Here is a 21,429-nt window from a genome sequence, read left to right as displayed (position 1 = left end):
GGGGCTTTTTTTTTTTTTTTTTTTTTTGGCTGTGATGGGTTTTTGTTGCTGCCCACAGGCTTTCTCTAGTTGTGGCAAGTGGAAGCTAGTCTTCGTTGCAGTGCACGGACTTCTCATTGCGGTGGCTTCTCTTGTTGTGGAGAACCGGCTCTAGGCACACAGGCTTCAGTAGTTGTAGCGCATGGGCTCAGCAGTTGTGGCACATGGGCCCTAGAGCACAGGCTCAGTAGTTGTGGTGCAAGGGCTTAGTTGCTCCGCAGCATGTGGGATCTTCCCGGACCAGGGCTCGAACCCCCATCCCCTGAACTGGCAGGCGGATTCCTAACCACTGCACCACCAGGGAAGCCCTTCCTGGGGGCTTTTGCCATAAATAAAGTTTTTGTGCCACAGTGGCAGAGATGAGTAGATGTGATGGATAAGTATAATATCCAGCAACCTAAAATATTTATTATCCAGACCATTACAGACAAAATCTTTCATGAGCTTAAAACCTATTCATGGGTCAGATATTACTTCTAAGTTTTTATGAGCAAAACTTCTCCCAGTTTCCCAAATCAAGTTGACATGGGTTCTGTTGTACTTTCATTAGCAAAGTTCTTTAGAACATAAAGTTCTTACTATATTTATCCATTTAACAAACATGATTGCACTCCTAAAATGTCCAAAAACTATTACCTGGATTGTGAGAAATCCTCACAAGAACGCAGTGAGATGAGCATTGCTATCTCCATGCTGCACATAAGTCCGCTGAGGCTCTTTAATGATGAGATAACTTACCAAGGGTCACAGTAAGTAAGCGGCAAAGAATTTAAATAGTTTGCCCAACATTTTGCTGCTTCTTTCTCTTCTGATGTATCATCAAACCTTCATGGCAATCCAGTGAAATTATTGGTCAGGAAGAATGATTCCCATTTTACCAAAGAGGAAGCTAAAGCACAGACAGCCAAAACCTCTTGCTCAAGTCACATACTAAACTTGATGAGTCAGGATTCGGATTTGGGTTTTCTGATTAAATTCTGGAGCTCCTTCTGGTGTTTTATCAAATGCCCCAAAGACACCTCCATATATACTAATTTTAACAAATAGTATTTCTTTAGGAAATGATTGCTATAGATACAGAGATATGTTTCTGAAATCCTGTTATTTTTTGTATCTAAATTATGTACATATTTTTTATGATTGGGGTGGAGATAAACAGGAAGATTTCTGCCATGGGCAGCATAACAACTATCCCAATTGGAGTTCTTCAAATTTGAGGTTTCTCTGGAGATTTAATCTTCATTCTGGGCTCATAAAAAGCATTCTGGCTGTTCATGTAATAATTTCAATACCTTTGTAATGATATTTCTCTTTCATTTCCCTGCAAATGGGAATACATTGCTCAATCAGACCATTTTCATTTACCTTGTGATTCGTGTGTGGGAAAATCATACCCAATTTGAAAGCAGCACAGTATTTCCTTGGGACTTCTCACTGAGGGGATTAGATAGTGCAGCACACTTGATGGCAAATGAGACACAGAGGGGTTCACTGATGCACCAAATCCCACTCTGGGAGGTCTGTTTCCGTGGAAGACCGAAAACAAGCCATTATTTTGTCACTTGGAACAAAAGCCCTGATTAAAAATTAAAATCCATTCCGTACTGATAAATACACCACTGCCTAATTACTCACAAGATTTATATTTGTGGTCTTAATTCCCTCAAAATGATTATTTTTTTAACTCCCTATAAATCAGAACACAGTGAGCTTGACAGTGTCAAGCTTCAACAAACATTTGGTTACCCCTTTTATTAGACAGATCAGTTCCTGACCGATAATGTTTTAAAATACTTAAATACTTCATGAGAAGAGAACTATGTCCCTTCCATTAAATGGTTTTCAATGTAGGAAGAAGTGTATGTTTAGAGTATTTAGAGACACCTAATTATGGCTAATTTAAAATTTCTTTTCTGCCAACTGGATCTTCAAATTTGCCATCACCCAAATTTCCTCAACATTCACATACAAACACACACAACCATAATACAAAGCAACAAAAATACTAAAATAAATAAAACAAAGAAAAATAAAATAATAGCTTCTGGTAACTTCAAGGATTTTTTGAAGGCTGGGATGGAAGGGGAAGTGGGAGCCATGATTAAAGGGAGCTCATAAAAATAAATGGAGGAAAGAGTGAAGTCAGCAAAACTGGTGTAGTAGGCAGCTCCAAGGACACATCCCTCCATAGAAATATTTTAAAATCAAGCAAAAACTGCCAGAAGCAAACTTGTCATAGCTCTAGAAAACATTCAAAGGTTTATAACAACTAAGTGAATACTGAATCAAGAAAAAGGCAATTTGAAACTGGTATTTTTTATTTATACTTGCTCCACCTGCCACCCCTCCATAGCCCCTGGCTCAGTGGTGGTCCTGAAGATATCAGTCCACATGCCCAGAGAAGGATTTGGGGCCCTGGTTCTGGAAAGAGAAGAACAAATCCTTTGGGGCTAAATGAAAATTTGATGGAAAAGATTACAAAAGCACTACAAATGATAGAAGGGGGAAACAGTTTTTAACTTATTCTATGGGGCCAGAATTATCCTGATACTAAAGCCAGACAAAGACACTACAAGAAAAGAGAATTAAAAATCAAATTTATTAATGAATATAGATGCAAAAATCCTGAAGAAATTACCAGCAAACTGAATCCAGCAACATGTTTATAAAGTTACACACCATGACTAAGTGGGCTTTATCCCAGGAATATGTGTATAACATAAAAAAAAAATCAATAAATGTAATATCCCACATTAATAAAACCAAGGGAAAAGACACATAATAATCTCAATTGACACAGAAAAACTTTTAACAAAATCTAATAACACACTTTCATGATAAAAATACTCAGAAAACTAGGAATAGGAAGGAATTTTCTAAACATAATAAAGGGCATTTAAGAAAAAACTACAGTTAACATCATACTGTCATGAAAAATTGAAATCATTTCCCCCAAGATGAGGAAAAAAATAAGATTGTCTGCTGACACAATTACTATTTAATGTTGTGTAGAAAGTTCAAGCCAGAGCAATTAGGTAAGAAAAAGAAATAAAATACATCCAAATTGAAAGGAATAAGTAAAACTATTTCTATTAGCAAATGACATCTTATATTAGGAAAATTCCAAAGAATCTAAAAAACAAACAAAAAAAACCATTAGAGTTAATAAAAGAATTTAGCAAAGTTGGTGCATACTAGGTCAACACACCAAAATTGGTTTGGTACATTAACAATGAACAACCCAAAATTAAACTAAGAAAACTATTCCATTTACATTAGCATCAAAGAGAATAAAATATGAATATATTTAACCAAGGAGGTGCAAAGGCTTTTACATTGAAAAGTCCTAAACATTACTGAAAGAAATTAAAGAATATATAAATAAATGGAAAGGCATCCCAGATTCATGAATTAGAAGACTTAATATTGTTACATTGGCAATACTGCTCAAGGTGATCTACAGATTCAAGGCAATCCCTATAAAAATTCCAATGTTCTTTTATGCAGAACTGGAAAATCTTATCCTCAAATTCATATGGAATTACAAGGGGACATAAATAAATAAAAACAATATTGAAAAAGAAGAACAAAGTTGGAGGACTCACACTTCTCTACTTCGAAACTTATTAGAAAGCTACTGTAATCAAAATAGTGTGGTACTGGAAAAAGGATAGACATATAGACCAATAGAGTAGAAGTGAGATTTCAGAAATAAACTTATTTATCTATGGCCAATTGGTTTTCAACAAGGGTGGACCAAGAACATTCAATGAGGAGGTAATAATTTCTTCAACAGATGCTACTGGGACAGCTGGAAATTCACATGCAAAATAATGAGGTTGAAACAGTACCTCAAGCCATGTACAAAAATCAACTCAAGATGAATCAAAGATCTAAATACAAAAGTTAAAACTATCAAACTTTTAGAAGAAAACCTAGGGGTAAATTTTCATGACCTAGGACTTGGCAATGGCATCTTAGATAAGATACCAAAAGCACAAGCAGCAAAAGAAGTAAGAAATAAATTAGGCTTCATCAAAATTAAAAACTTTTGTTTTTAATGAAAGTTATCAAGAAAATGAAAAGACAACCTACAGAATGAGAGAAAATATTTGCGAATCATATACCTAGAAGAGTCTAGTATCCAGAATACAAAAAGAACTCTTATAACTCAACAACCAAAAACAAACTACCCAATTTTTTAAATGGACAAAGAACTTGAATAAACATGTCTCCAAACAACATATACAAATGGCCAGCAAGTACATGAAAAGATGTTCAACATCATTAGCCATTAGGAAAAAACAAATCAAAGCCACAAAGAAATGATACTTCTTATGCCCACTAGGATGGCTATTTTTAAAAAGAGAAAGGAAAAAAATGTGTTGTTTAGAATGTGGAGAAATTGGAACCCTCATACATTGCTGGTGGGAATGGAAAATGGATCAGCCACTATGGATAACAATTTGTTGATTCCTTAAAAAGGTAAACATAGACTGAGCAATTCCACTCCTAAAGAATTGAAAACAGATACACAAATGCATGTACATATATATTCATAGCAGCACTTCTTAATAGTAGCCAAAAAATTGGAATAACATAAATTTCCATCAACAGATGAATGGATAAGCATGTTATATACATACAATGGAACATTACTCAAATAAAAAAAAAGCAATACAGTATTGATACATACTATAATATGATGAATCTCAAGAAATGTTTTGCTAAGAGAAAGAAGCCAGAAACATAAAAGTTCACGTATTATATGATTCCATTCATATGAAACACTCAGGATAGGTAAATTCATACAGACAAAAACCAAACTAATGGTTTTGTTCTGAGGAGGTTCGGGGGAGAGGAGAGCATTGGGAAGTAACTACTTAATGAATATGGGGTTCCTTTTTGGGATGATGAAAATGTTTTGGAATTAGATAGCACAACATTATGAATGTAAAATGCCAGTGAATTGTTCATTTTAAAATGGTGAATTTTATAGTATTTGAATTTTACCTCAATTGTTAAAGAATAAAAAGTATTAAAAATAAATAGAGAAGATGATACAAGGTTTAGAGGTGATAATGGGAAGTGTAGCAGGAAAGAAGAAAGGGAGGTGAAGTCTGGGATAGAATGTGGTACATATTTGAAAGGGAGAAAAGAACATGAAACATGTGAGAAAAGAGAATCCTGGCTTCCTTCCATTCTGCCCCCTACAAATTATTTCATATACTGCTGTCGGCTTTACCTTTTTAAAACAAGTATCTGAGCATCCTGATACCATCCCCACAAGTTTCCAGTTTAGAAGCTTTCATTGCACCTACCCCCCAACTCTTATTGCCTCCATGGCAGCTGCTCCAGTCCATCTCGGTCTACATTTTCTTCTCTGACTCTTGAAGCTTGCCCTCCCCACTCCACTCCCCAAGCACCACGTGCTCCCACATTTTATCCACTGCCTGAGCCCCACAGGATTTCTCACAACTCTGTGTCATTACTCATGCCGTTAACCCTTTTGGATAAATCTTACCTCCCCTCAGGATTTAGCTCAACTGCCATTTTATGACTTTGTTCCCAGAATATCTAAGCTGAAAGCAGCTTATGGTAGTAGAAAGAACACAGACTTTGAATACAGCCAAATCTAGGCTCCAAAAGTTGATATATATCAATCACATAATTTTGGGCCCTTTATTTAACTTCTGTGAGCCTCAATATCTTAGTCCATTCAGGTCACTATAACAAAAATACCACAGAGTGGGTGGCTTCAACAACAAACATTTATTTCTCACAGTTCTGAAGTTTGGAAAGTCAAAGATCAAGGGGCTGGCAGATTCAGTGTCTGATGGAGACCCAATTCCTGGTTCACAGATGTCTGTCTTCTCGCTTTGTCCTCACATGCTGGAAGGAGCAAGAGAGGTTTCTGTGGTCTCTTTGATGATAAGGTCACTAAATCCCACTATGAGGACTTAATCCTCAACAACTAATTATCCTGAAAAGTCTCCACCTCCAAATACCATCACTTTTGGGGGTTAGGATTCCAGCATATGAATTTTTGAGGGGGCACAAACATTCAGTCCATAACACCCAGTTTCCTCATCTATGAAATGGAATTAATATCACATTGGATTTTTGTGAAGATAAAATTAAAAATTTAGGCAGAGGTCTCTTTACCTGGAAGATATTAAATACATACTTTTCTACTCACCTTCCCAATTGTCCATGAAAAGTACATGCTGTTGTAATGGACAAATAATACTCCCTTGAATGTTTTAATAGTTCAAAGCACATTACTTATAATCTCTCATTTGATCTGGAGAAGAATTATTGGTATCCATTAGGATAATGGGAGGTTAAAAAGACAAAGTTTAGAGTCCAAGTGATTTTAACGATAAATAAATGTATAATGTTTATTTACTGAAGTTCCAGAAATGGAGTAAAGTCCACACAGGGCCTGATCAGTGACACAATAACCTGGGTTCTTTCCAAACTCTCATCTTCTCTCCTTACTATTGACTCTATCATGTGGCTGACTCTCCTCAGAGTCACAAGATACCCACCAGTGACAAATGGAAATACAGCAGGAAGATTTTCTTTATTGAACATAATACCGTCTCTCTTCCACCTGCCTGGACCAAATTAAGAGGTGTTCACATTAGACCAATAACACCTGCCAGAAGGACGCCACACACTGATAGGTTACACCCATCATCTGAAGCAGAATGGGCTTGGGGGTGCCAGTCTTAGTATCCACCATGGAAAGTATGCAGTTTCTGCTCCAGAAAGAAAGTGACATGCCCTAAATCACACAGATCGTTAGTGTCCAACCTAGGATGGAAGCTCAGATCCCTGACTTCTATTCTCACCACATAGAAGATTAGATACCATATGGGTTATTTTGTTTTAGGCTTCCAAGTTACAGATAGCTTCAACTCAAAATGTCCTAAAAAGAAGAGTGTTTATTATATCACACATAAAGGAGTGCAGAAAGAAATAAGCTATTCGAGCCATGAAAATACATGGAAGAACCTTAAATGCATATTGCCAAATGAAAGAAGCCAATCTAAAAAGGCTACATCCTGTATGATTCCAACTATATGACATTCTGGAGAAAGAAAAATTATGGAGACAGTGAAAAGGTCAGTGTTGCCAGGGTTTAGGGAGGAGAGTGGAATGAATAGGTGGAACACAAAGAATTTTTAGGGCAGTGAAAATACTTTGTATGACACTGTAATGGTGGATATAGATCATAATACATTTATTAAAACCCATAGAATGTACAACACCAAGAGTAAACCCTAATATAAAGTTTAGACTTTAGGTGATATAATGTGTCAACATAGGGTCATGGGCTGTAATAAATGTACCACTCTAGTGTGGAGTGTTGATAGTGGAGAAAGCTGTTGGGAGAGGGAAGAGGGGCTAGGTGGGAAATCTCTGTACTTTCTGCTCCATTTTTCTGTGAACCTAAAGGTCTCTAAAGCACTGTGTGTGTGTGCGTGTGTGCGTGTGTGTGTGTGAAGGAAAGGCTCTAGATTTTATTGATTTAGAGACTCAGCAGCATCATCAAGGACATCAAGAAACAAAATGTGTTTCTTTCTGTCTCTTCATTCTACCTTCTTCAACAGCTCAGTTTCGCCTCCAGGCTCAATACTCACAGAGCAAGGTGGTTGCTGGAATTCAAAACATTATATACAGGGGCTTCCATGGTGGCGCAATGGTTGAGAGTCCGCCTGCTGATGCTGGGGACACGGGTTCGTGCCCCGGTCTGGGAAGATCCCACATGCCGCAGAGTGGCTGGGCCTGTGAGCCATGGCCGCTGAGCCCCCGCGTCCGGAGCCTGTGCTCCGCAACGGGAAAGGCCAAAAACCTTACATACACCCAAGACAATAGCCGAAGGAGAGAAAGCACAATGTTCTCTGGAATCTCCTGCTCAAGAGCAGAAACTCTTAAGGAGACCTCTCCTTTTGGTTACTGGCCAGAACTGGATTACAAGCCCATCCTAAACAAATCAGAGTAAGAGACTAAAACCACCAAGTTTTAATCAGAATTGACCCAGAGTCATGTGGATACCTGAACTTAAATCATGGTTCTATTTGGGAAAATAAAAAGAATTGGGGAATAAATAGTCAAAGGAAACGAACAATTTCTGCTACAGAGAATACTCCTAGAAAAGGTTACTTTCTAGTGGGTATTTCTGCTCTTTTCCCTTTTCCTTCCCCCTGTTGGCCATAGGCAAAAGCCCAGATGAAGTAGGTCCTGTGGTTGACTGAGGTAGTGAGCTAACCAAAACTTCAGAGGACCTGAACGCGGAGCCAAAGAGGATTATTTTTGTTGTTGTTTATATACCTGAATAAGCAACAGACCAAGCCACTTTCATAAACCTTTTGGAGTAAGCAATTTTGAAAAGTGACCCATTTTCTTTAAAACTTAGTGGTGTATTAGACAAAGCTACAACTTGCATCATCAATGACTTAGCCAGGGTTTTTGCGGTCTGCTCACAGCACTGTGATATCTGACACTCTTCAGCTGATAAGAATCCCATCAGAAATTTTAACCATACTTTTCTTTTTGGTCCTTGTAGCCCCACACCTTTAATGACTCCCTAGATTTGGAGGATAGAATCCAGTCTTCAGAGTTCAGTTCCTCACTTCTCAAGAAGAACTGCTCATTCCTATGTCAAGGAGAGTACAAAGCCACATGACAGCTAAGACCCATCTTCCTAGATCAATCGCTCTCAATTTGACCACTCATCAGAAACATCTGCACAGATCTAGCAAAAATATGCCAGAGTCCATATCTCTAAAATTCTAATTCAGTAGAACAGAGGTTTACTAATTCAGTAAACCACAGGATTGAGGCAATAAGTTATATTATCACTTATTAAAGCAAACATGGCTATTGTATGGAGGACAGTACAAAAATGCATGCATATATATATATATATATATATATATATTTTTTTTTTTTTTTTTTTTTTTTTTGCGGTACGCAGGCCTCTCAATGCTGTGACCTCTCACTGCTGTGGCCTCTCCCGTTGCGGAGCACAGGATCCGGACGCGAAGGCTCAGCGGCCATGTCTCACGGGCCCAGCTGCTCCACGGCATGTGGGAATCTCCTGGACAGGGGCACAAACCCGCTTCCCCTGCATTGGCAGGCCGACTCTCAACCACTGCGCCACCACGGAAGCCCAAAAATGCGTAGATTTTAAAGTAAAAGTATGATTATTACAAAAATGTGTGTTGAATTTTCTATCAGAATTTTCTATAGCTACTTCAGGCTATTACTCTGAAGATATTCACTACCTCTTACTGGCCATTAGAAGATATTTAAGAAAAAGTTTGAAATACTTCCCAGGTTAGGAATAATGCTCCTCTTCAGAAACCATGGCAGGTAGAAGAGAGTTTTATGATGACTGTATGCAAAATTCATTACGCAGTCAGTGCTTAATAAGCCTGAACTTTCAGTCTTAAGATGGTACAGATGTTTTTTATGGTTTAATAAAAATCCCTTCTTGAAGTTTACATTATCAAGTTGCAATATTACACTCTTCTGTCTTCTTGACCTTTCTGCAGCTGGTTCACTGTTTGTCCTTAAAACTCCTCACTCCACTTATCCTGAATAAGTAGGGATGCTGTGTCGTAATCCACAATCAATCCACATAAATAAAACAATTCAGCACAGATGTGACCTGAATATACATTTAGAGTCTGCTAATTGTGCAAAGCGGTGACACAAGGTTTCAAGGTCAAACAAACCAGCAATGAAATTGCTCTGTGGAAAAACACAGAGGGGTCAATGCTGCTGTTTATTATTAAAATTGTTCTTTTGCAAAGTTGTAGAGAGTTCTCCACTCTGCAGACATTTCATAACCCATACCAACTTCTTTTTCCTCAGGTAGCAATGAGAGTAGGTTTAAAAAGAAAGGTTTAATTGCTACAAAACCACAGAAAGGTAAATTCAGTCTAGTCTAAACCCTCCTAGAGACAGAAAAATAGAAAGAACACAGACTTTGAACTTGAGTGAAGTTTGAAATCTGGTTTAACTCCTTATTAGGATAGATTCTTGAGCACTTTAACTTAAACTATAATGCCTCTTCTTTGTGATATGGGTCAAAAACTAGTATTTGATTCTGATTTACAATAAGAAGCAGAATTAGCACAGCCTGCTGGCTCCTTCTCCTAAGATCAATGGTACGTGGGGGAACTATTGAAACTTAGAAACCTGAGGAATAAGAGACAACTGTGGGAAGCACTTGGAGAGAGGGAGAGCTGTTTGAAATATTGCGTAGATAGGAGATGGGGTCCAGCCAGTGGGATCAGGAAGGCTAAATTAGGAACAGCCCCTTTCCATCCCTGATGCCGCCGAGGTCGCACGCGCGAGGCTCCTCTGCCGCCGCCAAGATGCGCTACGTTGCCTCCTACCTCCTGGCCGCCCTTGGGGGCAATACCTCCCCCAGCGCCAAGGACATCCAGAAGATCCTGGACAGCGTGGACATTGAGGCGGATGACGACCGGCTCAACAAGGTCATCAGTGAGCTGAACGGCAAGAACATTGAGGACGTCATTGCCCAGGGTATCCACAAGCTGGTCAGCATGCCCGCTGGCAGGGCTGTGGTCGTCTCTGCTGCCCCAGGAGCTGCAGCTCTTGCTGCGGGTTCTGCCCCAGCAGCAGCAGAGGAGGAGAAGAAGGAGGAAGGAGTCAGATGACAACATGGGATTTGGCTCGTTTGACTAGAGTCCTGCTCCCCTGCAAATAAAACCCTTTTTATGTAAAATAAAACAAAAAAGAAAAAAAAAATAGGAAAAGCCCTTTGAGTCCAGCTGTTGCCTTGAGACCATCAATGCCCACTCCTTAAAACTCAGCATGGCTGCACAGAAGCTCTCAGAGAGGAGCAGTGAAAAGTAGCCCAGGTATTCAGTCCCCTGCCCCTTTCTTCTCAAACCTCAGTGGGGAAAGTCTCCTCCCCAACATAGGGGTGAGGAGAAGCAGCCGAGAATAAAATACTCACTGAAGAGCTGTTCAGTGTAGAGTAAGAGTGATGACCTGTGCTTTTCTGTAGTTCTTCACATGAGAGCTCTCCCTCTTCTCCTTTGAACTCACCTGGGTTGTCACAAAAAAGCGTTCTGATGTTCATCCCTTTATCTTAACAAGGACCTTGACAACAAAGAAGTACAACCACTTCAGAAGAAAACAGTGAAGTAAGCTCCAGAGATCAGCTGTACAACACAGTGCCTACAATTAATAGTAAGGCATTCTTCACCCCAATATTCATTAACTGTAGATCTCACATTAAGTATTCTTACCAAAAAAGGGGGTGGGGTGGGGATACAAGGAAGCTTTTGGAGGTGATGGATAGGTTTATTCCCTTGATTGTGGTGGTGGTACTGTGAGTGTATTCACCTGTCCAAACCCACCAAATTGTATAAAGTAATTATGTGCAGTTTTTTGTATACCAGTTATACCTCAATAAAGCTGAAAAAACAAAAGAAACAATGAACTATATAATAGATACCATCACAGGCAGAGATATTAAACAAAACAGACCCACACACCTATGGTCAGCTAATCTACGACAAAGGAGGCAAGGATATACGGTGGAGAAAAGACAGCCTCTTCAATAAGTGATGCTGGGAAAACTGGACAATTACATGTAAAAGAATGAAATTAGAACATTCCCTAACACCATACACGAAAATAAACTCAAAATGGATTAAAGACCTAAATGTAAGCCCGGACACTATAAAACCCTTAGGGGAAAGCATAGGAAGAACACTCTTTGACATAAATCACCACAAGATATTTTTTGACCCACCTCTAGAGAAATGAAAATAAAACAAAATAAAAATAACAGAACAAGAAATTTTATAGTAAATATAATATCTATAGGGGCTTCCCTGGTAGCGCAGTGGTTGAGAGTCCGCCTACTGATGCAGGGGGCGTGGGTTCGTGCCCCGGTCCGGGAGGATCCCGCATGCCGCGGAGCGGCTGGACCGTGAGCCATGGCCGCTGAGCCTGCGCGTCTGGAGCCTGTGCTCCGCAACTGGAGAAGCCACAACGGTGAGAGGCCTGCGTAAAATATATATATATATATATATATATATATATATATATATATATAATATTTTATATTATAAAATATATATTTTATATAATATATTATATTTTATATATAGATATTATATATATAATATCTATAATATTGATATGAAACAACATTTTAAAAAATAATCTAAGATATCTAGTTAGAAATATTGGGTATGGAAAGACAATTTTCAAAATGAACCAACACTGCACAGCAAAAAATTAACTTTACCCAAAGAGATATTTGGTCTTTGGGAAATAACCTGTAAATGCATGGAATTCCCCAAATGAAGGACGTGTCTTTGTTATTCCTGATGGTCCCCTTGAAACTGAAAGTTTATGCTAATAAGATGACTCAGGGTGGGGGCTGCCCAGAGCAGAAAGACCAACCTTGCAATTAGAGGGTTGGTTGGTGGTTGTGGGGGTGGGGGGTGGGGCGCGGCGGCTGGAGATTGAGTTCAATTATATGGGCAATAACTCAATCAATAATGGTTATGTAATGAAGCCTCAATAAATACTTTGGACACTGACACTGGGCTGAGCTTCCTAGGCTGGGAGTACTCTGCGTATGGCCACATACCAAAGTCAAAAGGGTAATGAGCCCTAAGGACACAGAAGTTTTACATTTCGGAGCCTCCTAGTCCCAGATTCCACCCTCTGCATCTCTTCCTTTGTCCAGTTCTGATTTGTTATATTATTGCTATGATAAAACTATAATCATAACTACAACACTTTCCTGAGTTTTGTAAGTCATTCTAGCAAATTATTGAATCTGGGGAAGTCCATGGTGACCCTTGAACTTATAACTAGGTAGTGTGAAGTGAGGGTATCCCTAGGGACGCATAAACTTGCAGCTAGTGTCAGAAATCCTGGGCTGACTTGGCAGTCTGGAGGACTATGCCCTTAATCTTGCAGTTGGGCTACCTATGAGTAAATACACTGGTAAAGAAAAAAAGTGAATACAGCAAAAGAACAAATTACCGGGTGGTAACATCGTGTTAAAGAGTTATTCCAGAAAAAAGGAAGAAAGGCAAAAAACTGATAAAAATTTTAAGTGCCAGTGTCTGAATACTAGGAATCCCAGAAGGAAAAAACATCCAATAGAAGAAAATATTTGGAGGAATAACTGAGTTAAATTCCCCAGAATAACAGGAAGGAAGGAAGGAAGGAAACATCTGACTGGAAAACTCTATAGAAGATCAAAAGAGAGATGAAAAGTAATTTTATAGGAAAATTTAAGAAAATCAAAGATAAATAGAAGATTCTAAAATCTCCAGAAAAACAAAAAAAGAGAACATCATATTCAAAGGGAAAGATCATATCGACCTCAGTCTTCTTAACTGCAACACTGGAGTTGAGAAATCAATAAAGGAATTTTTTAAAGAATTAAAGGTAAATAATTTTGTTTGTTTTGTTGAAGTATATTTGATTTACAATATTTCAGGTATACATCAAAGTGACATATATATATATATATATTCTCTTTTTCAGATTCTTTTCCATTATAGGTTATTACAAGACACTGAATACAATTCCCTGTGCTATGTAGTAGGACCTTGTTGGCTATCTATTTTATATATAGTAGTGTATATCTGTTAATCCCAATTCCCAATTTATCCCTCTCCACTAAATGCAAATAATTTTGAATCTAGAATTTTATATCTTGCCAAATTGCTATTCAAATGAGAGAATATATATATTTATTTATGTTTGTGTTGTGTGTTTGTGTGTGTGTTAACAGGGTAGATAAACCTCTTAGATAAAGACTTCAGAAGATTTGACACATAGTTACTTCATTGGAAACATTTTGGAGGAAATGTTAAAAGAGGAAAAACAAAGAAGATGATGCAAGAGAAATCTCTATATATTACATATTACTAATATAGAGAGAATAATTGTTTGTATTTCTCAAAAAAATTAAAATACCAAAAAAGTATTTACATAATAACACAGAATTTAAATCCTGTATTATATTAATAGTCTAGAATTCGAGAAAAGGGGAAATAAATAGCACACAAAAATTTGTGTCTGAGGGCAAAGACCTGTACATCAATTCTTACAAAACAGTAATTATAAGAAACAAACAAAAGGTAGGGCAATTGAACAATAAACAAAGATAATAGAAATAATTCCAAATATTATATTAAGAATTTCAATAAATAGAAGAAGAATAAACTCACCAAGTAAAAGACAGAGATTAGCAGGTTTGTTTATTTTTTAATCTGTATGGAAGAAACACACTTAAACCAAAAAAAATTTTAAAGGTTGAAATTAAAAGGATGCAAGAAGAGATAACCAAGTTCTAAAGAAAAAACAAATGCTAGTACAGCTACTTTAATATTAGACAAATTGGGCTTTAAATTGAAAAATCTTTACTAGGAATAGAGAAGTTTCTTATTGCTGAAGTTTCCATTCACCATAATGGAAGATATAAAATTTTAAACATATGTACAACTAAAAAAGGGTTTCATGTATATTATACAAGAAAATGATAGAGTAACATTTATAAATAGATAAATCCATAATCAGAGTGGGAAATTTCAATGTGACTTTCTCACTTATTAATAGATCCATCAGATAGCACATAAATAAGCATATATATGATCTAAACACAATTATGATACTTGACTTCTACATAGATATATGTGTAATGCTGAACTTAAACACTTGAGGAAAAAATCTGCTTGTCAAGGATATATGTATATGTGTAACTGATTCACTTGCTGTACACCTGAAACTAATACAACATTATAAATCAACTATACTTCAATAAAAATTAAAAATAAATATGTTTTTAAATTAAAAAAATAATATAGAGCAAGCCTCCATAAATTTCAAAGAATAGGTATAGGGGCTTCCCTGGTGGCGCAGTGGTTGAGAATCTGCCCGCCAATGCAGGGGACACGGGTTTGAGCCCTGGTCTGGGAAGATCCCACATGCCGCGGAGCAACTAGGCCCGTGAGCCACAACTGCTGAGCCTGTGTATCTGGAGCCTGTGCTCCGCAACAACAGAGGCCGCGATAGTGAGTGGCCCGCGCACCACGATGAAGAGTGGCCCCCACTAGCCGCAACTAGAGAAAGCCCTCGCACAGAAACGAAGACCCAACACAGCCAAAAATAAATAAATAAATTTATAAAAAAAAAAAGAATAGGTATAAAACAGACTATTTCTTGATCATAATGCAAATTAGTTAAAAATTACAAAAAGTAAAAAATTTCCACACATTTTAAAATCCAAGCAAAAATGTATCTAAATAACTCATGAGAAGATATAATTATCTAGAACTGCTTAATAATGACACACTATGTATCAAAACTTGTGGACTACACCTAAAGTGTTATAGTTGACACATTGTAAATTGAGGAAATTTTGTAGCATTATGTACTTGTATAAGAAAATAATACAATCTAAACATTAATAAGTTAAGGGTCCAACTTAAGAAGTTAAAATAAACCCAAAGAAATTAGAAGGAAAGAGATAAGACCAGAAATTGATGAAATTTTGAGATCAATAAAGCTAAAAATTAGATCTTTGAAGATACTAAGAAAATAGACTAAATTCTGGCAATATTAATCGAGAGAAAAAGAGGAAAAGAAAAAATAAGAACATTTTGAATGGCCAGTCCAAAAGATGGCCAGTCCAAAAAAACTACACACTATATGTTTCCATTTAAATGGCATTTTGGAAAAGGCAAAACTATAGGGACAGTAAAAATGTCAGTGGTTGCCAAGGATTCAAGCAATGGTGGAGAGAGAGTTGAATAAGTGGAGTACAGGGGATTTTTAGGGAATGAAAGTATTTTGTGTGATATTGTAATGATGGATACATGACATTCTACATTTGTTAAAATCCATAAAATTATACAACACAAAGAGTGATCTCTAATGTATATTATGGACTATTAAAAATATATCATTCACAATAGTATCAAGGAACACCAAGTGTCTAGTAACAGACATCAAAATGTCCTGAAATTCTTATATATGCAAAAGAAAAATCACAAAGGTATATTAGGAGATGTAAGAATGAACATGACGGTATTTTTCATAATAGCAAAAATCATTAATAGGAGTATAATTAAGTAAACTTTTTTGCAATAGATTATTACACAATAGTAAAATTGTATGAATTACAGCTACACAAACAAAATAATTAATCTTAATAAGATAGTATTGAGCAAACAAAAGTAAATGCCAAAAGAATACAGTAAGTCCCCTACATACAAACCAGGTCTGTTCTGAGAGCATTCGTAAATCCAATTTGTTCGTAAGTCCAACAAAGTTAACCTAGGTACCCAACCAGCACAATCGGCTATATATTGTGGCTTTGATGCTTACTTCGGGACATCCTGGGCTTGAAATAAAGATACTGTACTACTGTACTCTCTATAGTACTGTACAGTAAAGTACACAAAAGCACAACCACTTGTAGAGGATGCACACACGTGACAATGTATGCCAAACATGTGAACTAACTTATGTGATTGGACATGCGAAGGCATCTTTGAAAGTTCACAACTTGAAGGTTCGTATGTAGGGGACTTACTGTGTAGACCAATGTTTTCATTTCTCTTCAGAGGATTCTTACTAATAAAATTATTGAGTTATATGATCAGTTTATTTTTAACTTTGAAACATTTTTCCAAAGTGTCTGAACCATTTTAAAGTCCCACTATTGACTTATGAAGTTCCTGTTTTTCCACATCTTCACCAAACTTGGTATTACCTTTTTGTTTATAGTCATCCTAACGGGTATGAAGTAGTATCTAGTTGTGGTTGTAATTCTCATTTCTCTAATAACTACTGCTTTTGATCATATTTTCCATATGTTTATTAGTCTTTTGTGTATCTACTTTCCTAAAATGTCTTTTCAAGTCTTTTGATCAAATTTTAATTGAATTGTTTGTTTGCCTATTATTGACTTTAAAGAGTTCTTGTATTCTGGATACAAGTCTTTTATTACATTTTTTATTTGAAAACATTTTACATTTGTCTTTCCCTTTTTGAAATGATTTTTATTTAGTTACAGCATTTTTTTTATTTTAGCGAATTCCAATGTACCAATTTTTTTCTTTAATAGCTGTGCTTTTGGTGCCATAGCTAAGAACCCTTTGCCTAACCCAAAGTCACAAAGATTTTATCTATGTTTTCTTCTGGAAGTTTATAGTTTTAGCTTTTACGTTTAGGTCTATGGTCCATTTTGAGTTAATATTTGTGTATGGTGTGAGATAAGGGTCTCAGTTCATTTGTAGGGAGGGTGCGCACACGCACGCACATGTATTTGTATTTGCTTAACCATTTGTTAAGCAGATTTAGATATAGATTTAGTTTTAACATAGAGGTTCCCTCAGATGAGAGGAACCAGAAGAAAGAAAAAATGTTACACAGGGGATGTCAGTTGCCATCAAAGTCCTAGTTTCATTGTTTGATGGTAGGTTCATGAGCATTTATAATATTATACAAAACAAATAAGCAAAGGAGACTTCATTTACCAACAATGAGAGTATATCCAGAACTAGAGATTTTATCAAATCCAATTATTTGTTTCTGAAGTCCAATAAAAATAATAAAATGGGGATAAAAATGCCTAATTGGTACTGTTGCTTTACAAATCAGAGAAACATACATATAAAGTGGTTGACACATGGTAGATGCTCAACCCATAGAAGCTCTCGTGGTTATTATGAGTTTATTAATATGAGTGTTGAAGGAGAAAATAGACTAATTTCAGAATAAAGGGCCACAAAATAATTTGCTGGATTTAGGTTAGCATCAGAAAGAGGGCTTATTAATGGTCTCTCATCAATAAAACTGTCTGTTTATCCCTGAAAATCCCACATATACTTGTGTATATTATTGACCTGACACTATCCAAAATCCTGAAAGAAAAAATTAGGCTTTTCATCTCTGCTCTGGTGAAATATTGGTTTAAAATATAACAAAAGCCTTATCAAAGTGATTCAGGAAAATGTACCATTATAATCAAAAGACTTCCCTTCCTCAAACTCACGAAAGCAGCCTCTGTCAGCCATATGCATTCTATCTCCTGATGGATGCTTCAGCCACATCAGTTTCGCCAATGAATCCAAACACCAAAAAGGACATAAAAATCTTCCTGTCTTTCAATATCTCTCCAGGAAAATAAAATCATATTTATATATTCAAACACAGGTAGCTGTATAGTAGAGTAGAGCATAATATAGTGTAGGATATATGGCAAGAAAAATCCACAAAACAATTTAGATTCCAAAGCTCCTTCCATTCTGAGCCTAGCAACTGAAAAGAAAATTGAAACAGGCTGAACATTCTGCTGTGACAAGCCAAAACCACAGTGACAATGCTGAAAGTCACAGAGATGATTTAGTTCCTGATATGAGCAAAAACCCAAATTACCTGCCCATTAATACTAATGAGACACACTGAGATACTCTCAGACACTTAGATTCTTTACTCATTAATAAAAGTTAGAGAATAAGTGAACTTAGAGAAACTGTGGGAATAAAAACATGCTTTGTGCCTAACACCGGGAAAGAAAACAACTCAGAAGAATAACACCCCAAAACAAAAGGATTTAAAAAAATAAACATCAAGAATAGCCTCATTGATCCTATACTCCAAAGAGGCTATATTGGTGAGGGCGTGGCAGAAACAATTCTCTCCAATCCCTACAGCCAGTCATGTTTTTGGTTGGTTGGTTGCTTGGTTGGTTTCTTTGTTTTCTCCCTCTCCCACCACGTGGCCTTTTTGTAAACTTTTACTTTAAACCTTCTCCCTCTTATGTGTTTCCTATATTAATGAAAACAAAAGCCCAGGTACCTAAGCCAGAAACCCAGGAGTCCTACTACATTCTCCTTCAGCCCTGCCCAAGCATCTCATCAATCATGAAATTCTGCTGATTCTATCACCTCACATACTGTTCATTCATCATCCCTACTGCTTTTTCAGGCATCTTCACTACTTGCCTGAATTACTGCAACTGTCTTCTGGGCTCCCTGCCAGTTGCTTTACCCCCTTTTATTCCCTTCTCCAAAAGCAGACAGTGAACTTGCTGAAATGCACATCAGAACTTCAGTGACTCCACAATGATAAAATGATAACATTTAAATGCCACAGCATACCATTCAGGACCCAGTATAGTCAGCCTCTGCTGAATGTCCCAACTTTTGCCTCTTTCCATATCCCTCCTCATACTTTTCATTTCAGTCTGTCTAAGCCAGCATTGCCCAATAGAAATATAATGTAAGCCACATTTTAAAAGTAAAAAAGAGACAGGTAAAGTGAGTTTTAATAAAATACTCTATTTAACCCAATATCTGGCATTCTTAATTCCAGATAAAGAAGATGTGGTATATGTATATATATACACACACAATGGAATACCATTCAGCCATGAGAAAGAAGAAAATCCTGCCATTTGTGACAACATGGATGGACCTTGGGGGCATTATGCTAAATGAGATAAGTCACATAGAGAAAGACAAATACTTTATGATCTCACTGAAACATGGAATCTAAAAAAGCCAGACTCGTAAAAACAAAAAAGTAGAATGGTGGTTTCCAGGAGCTTGGGGGGGTGGGTAGGGGAATTACGGAGATATTGTTTAAAGGTAGACATTTGCAACTAGTAGTTAAATAAGTCCCGGAGATCTAATGCACAGCATATGATTACAGACAGTAACACTGCATTATACACTCCAAAGCTGACAAAAGATATATCCTAATTGTTCCCACTACGAAAAAGAAATGGTAATTATGTGATGTGACAGTGGTGTTAGATAACACTGCAGTGCTAATCGTATTGCAATATATACATATATCAAATCAACACGTTTTACACCTTAAACTTTCACAATGTTATATGCCAATTATATCTCAATTCAAAAATTCATCATTCAAACGTGAGGCATTAGCCACATTTCAAGTGCTTAATAAGCACATACAGGTAGTAGCTACCATACCAGACAGTGCAGGTCTAAGACAGTTGCATTTTCTCCGGTCTTCCCCATGCTTACTTGTTTCTGGAATTTTCCATAAACTGCTACCTCTGGAATTCCCTCCATCCCCCTTCACAGCCTAACCCATTGTGGTCACTCTTCCTCTGTTGTGCCCTTCCTGACTTACCTCCTCCAAACTGTGTGCCTTTTACACGCACTCCCCAAATACCCTGAGCTTTCCTCAGCCAGGAGTAGATAGGTTTGTTTTGTTTTGTTTTAACTTGTGGCACACATATCTTAAGATATCCAGCAATTGGCACAACACTTGACACATAGTAAATGACATGGACACTCATGGTTGTCTGCCTGGTCACGACTCCTGCCTTACCCAGGTATCTACTCAACCTCATATGGCCCATGTAACTCAGAGGATGCGGAGCCCATTTCAGCTCTTGGGGTGGATTCTAAGGTCAAATCTATCAGCATGTGATACTATACTGGGGATTTTTATTGGTCCAGAATGAAAGTGTGACCTAAGTTGATAGACTCAGGCTGAAGGGAAGAAACTCATCCCAGAGTTAAGGCAAAGTCTTTTGCTTTTATCCCACAATACAAGATCAAGAAAGTGTGCTGCCCCTATTGGAGCTGGCTAGTCCCCTTATGAGGGTCCCTGCAACAGAGCAAAAATAAGAAAAGAAAGCAGGGCCATTAAGTAACCCAGCTTTGAAGTCTGCAGTGTGTCTGAATTTCAGCATTTATGAGATAATAAATTTCCTGATTTTTAAAGCCAGTTTGAATTAATCTTTTATTACCTGCAGCCAAAATATATAACTGATCCTGTTAACTTATGTTAAATAAATGTTAATTATATGACAGACATTGTTCCAGACATTTTACGGATGATATCCCCTTTCCAACAACCCACATATGCTTGATATTTTTGATGTCTTTTAAATTTTACTTCTATGTCTTATTGAAAATTATTTTCAGAGATAAGTTCTTCCTCTGACTAATTAGGGCATGTTCCCCCTTTTATTACCTCTAAGGCAGGAAGCCTCGTCAGTATCTGTTCACTGGGATTGCAGATTACTGCAGTGCAGGGACTGTGGAATGTCCCCATTCTTATCTTCTGCCTGTGTTTGCTGCTGTTAGACCATCCCTATTCCACAATTGTATATGAGTTTGGGGCAGTAAAACATTAATCTCTTTATTCTCTATGCCATCAAGCCAAAAGGAGGGCCAAAAAAATGTGGCAGAATGGACTGCACATTATCCAGTGACACGAGACCTTGACTAGATGTGATTTGTGGTTGTATTCCTTAGGGAAAAAATGGGAGTAGGTAGTGTTCTATGTGTGGGAAAATACTGAGAGGGACATTTG

The 21,429-nt window shown here is 37.1% G+C and overlaps 1 pseudogene; it reads left to right on the top strand.

Annotated features, from left to right (window-relative positions):
* Positions 1–10,433: 10,433 nt before the first annotated feature.
* On the top strand, positions 10,434–10,739 carry LOC136134111 (large ribosomal subunit protein P2 pseudogene; annotated as a pseudogene).
* The last annotated feature ends 10,690 nt before the right edge of the window (positions 10,740–21,429 follow it).

This window comes from Phocoena phocoena, chromosome 14 (genome assembly GCF_963924675.1).
Source record: "Phocoena phocoena chromosome 14, mPhoPho1.1, whole genome shotgun sequence".
NCBI classification, from domain to species: domain Eukaryota; kingdom Metazoa; phylum Chordata; class Mammalia; order Artiodactyla; family Phocoenidae; genus Phocoena; species Phocoena phocoena.
Note: the sequence above shows the minus strand (reverse complement) of the source record. Positions and strands in the feature narration are given on the sequence as shown.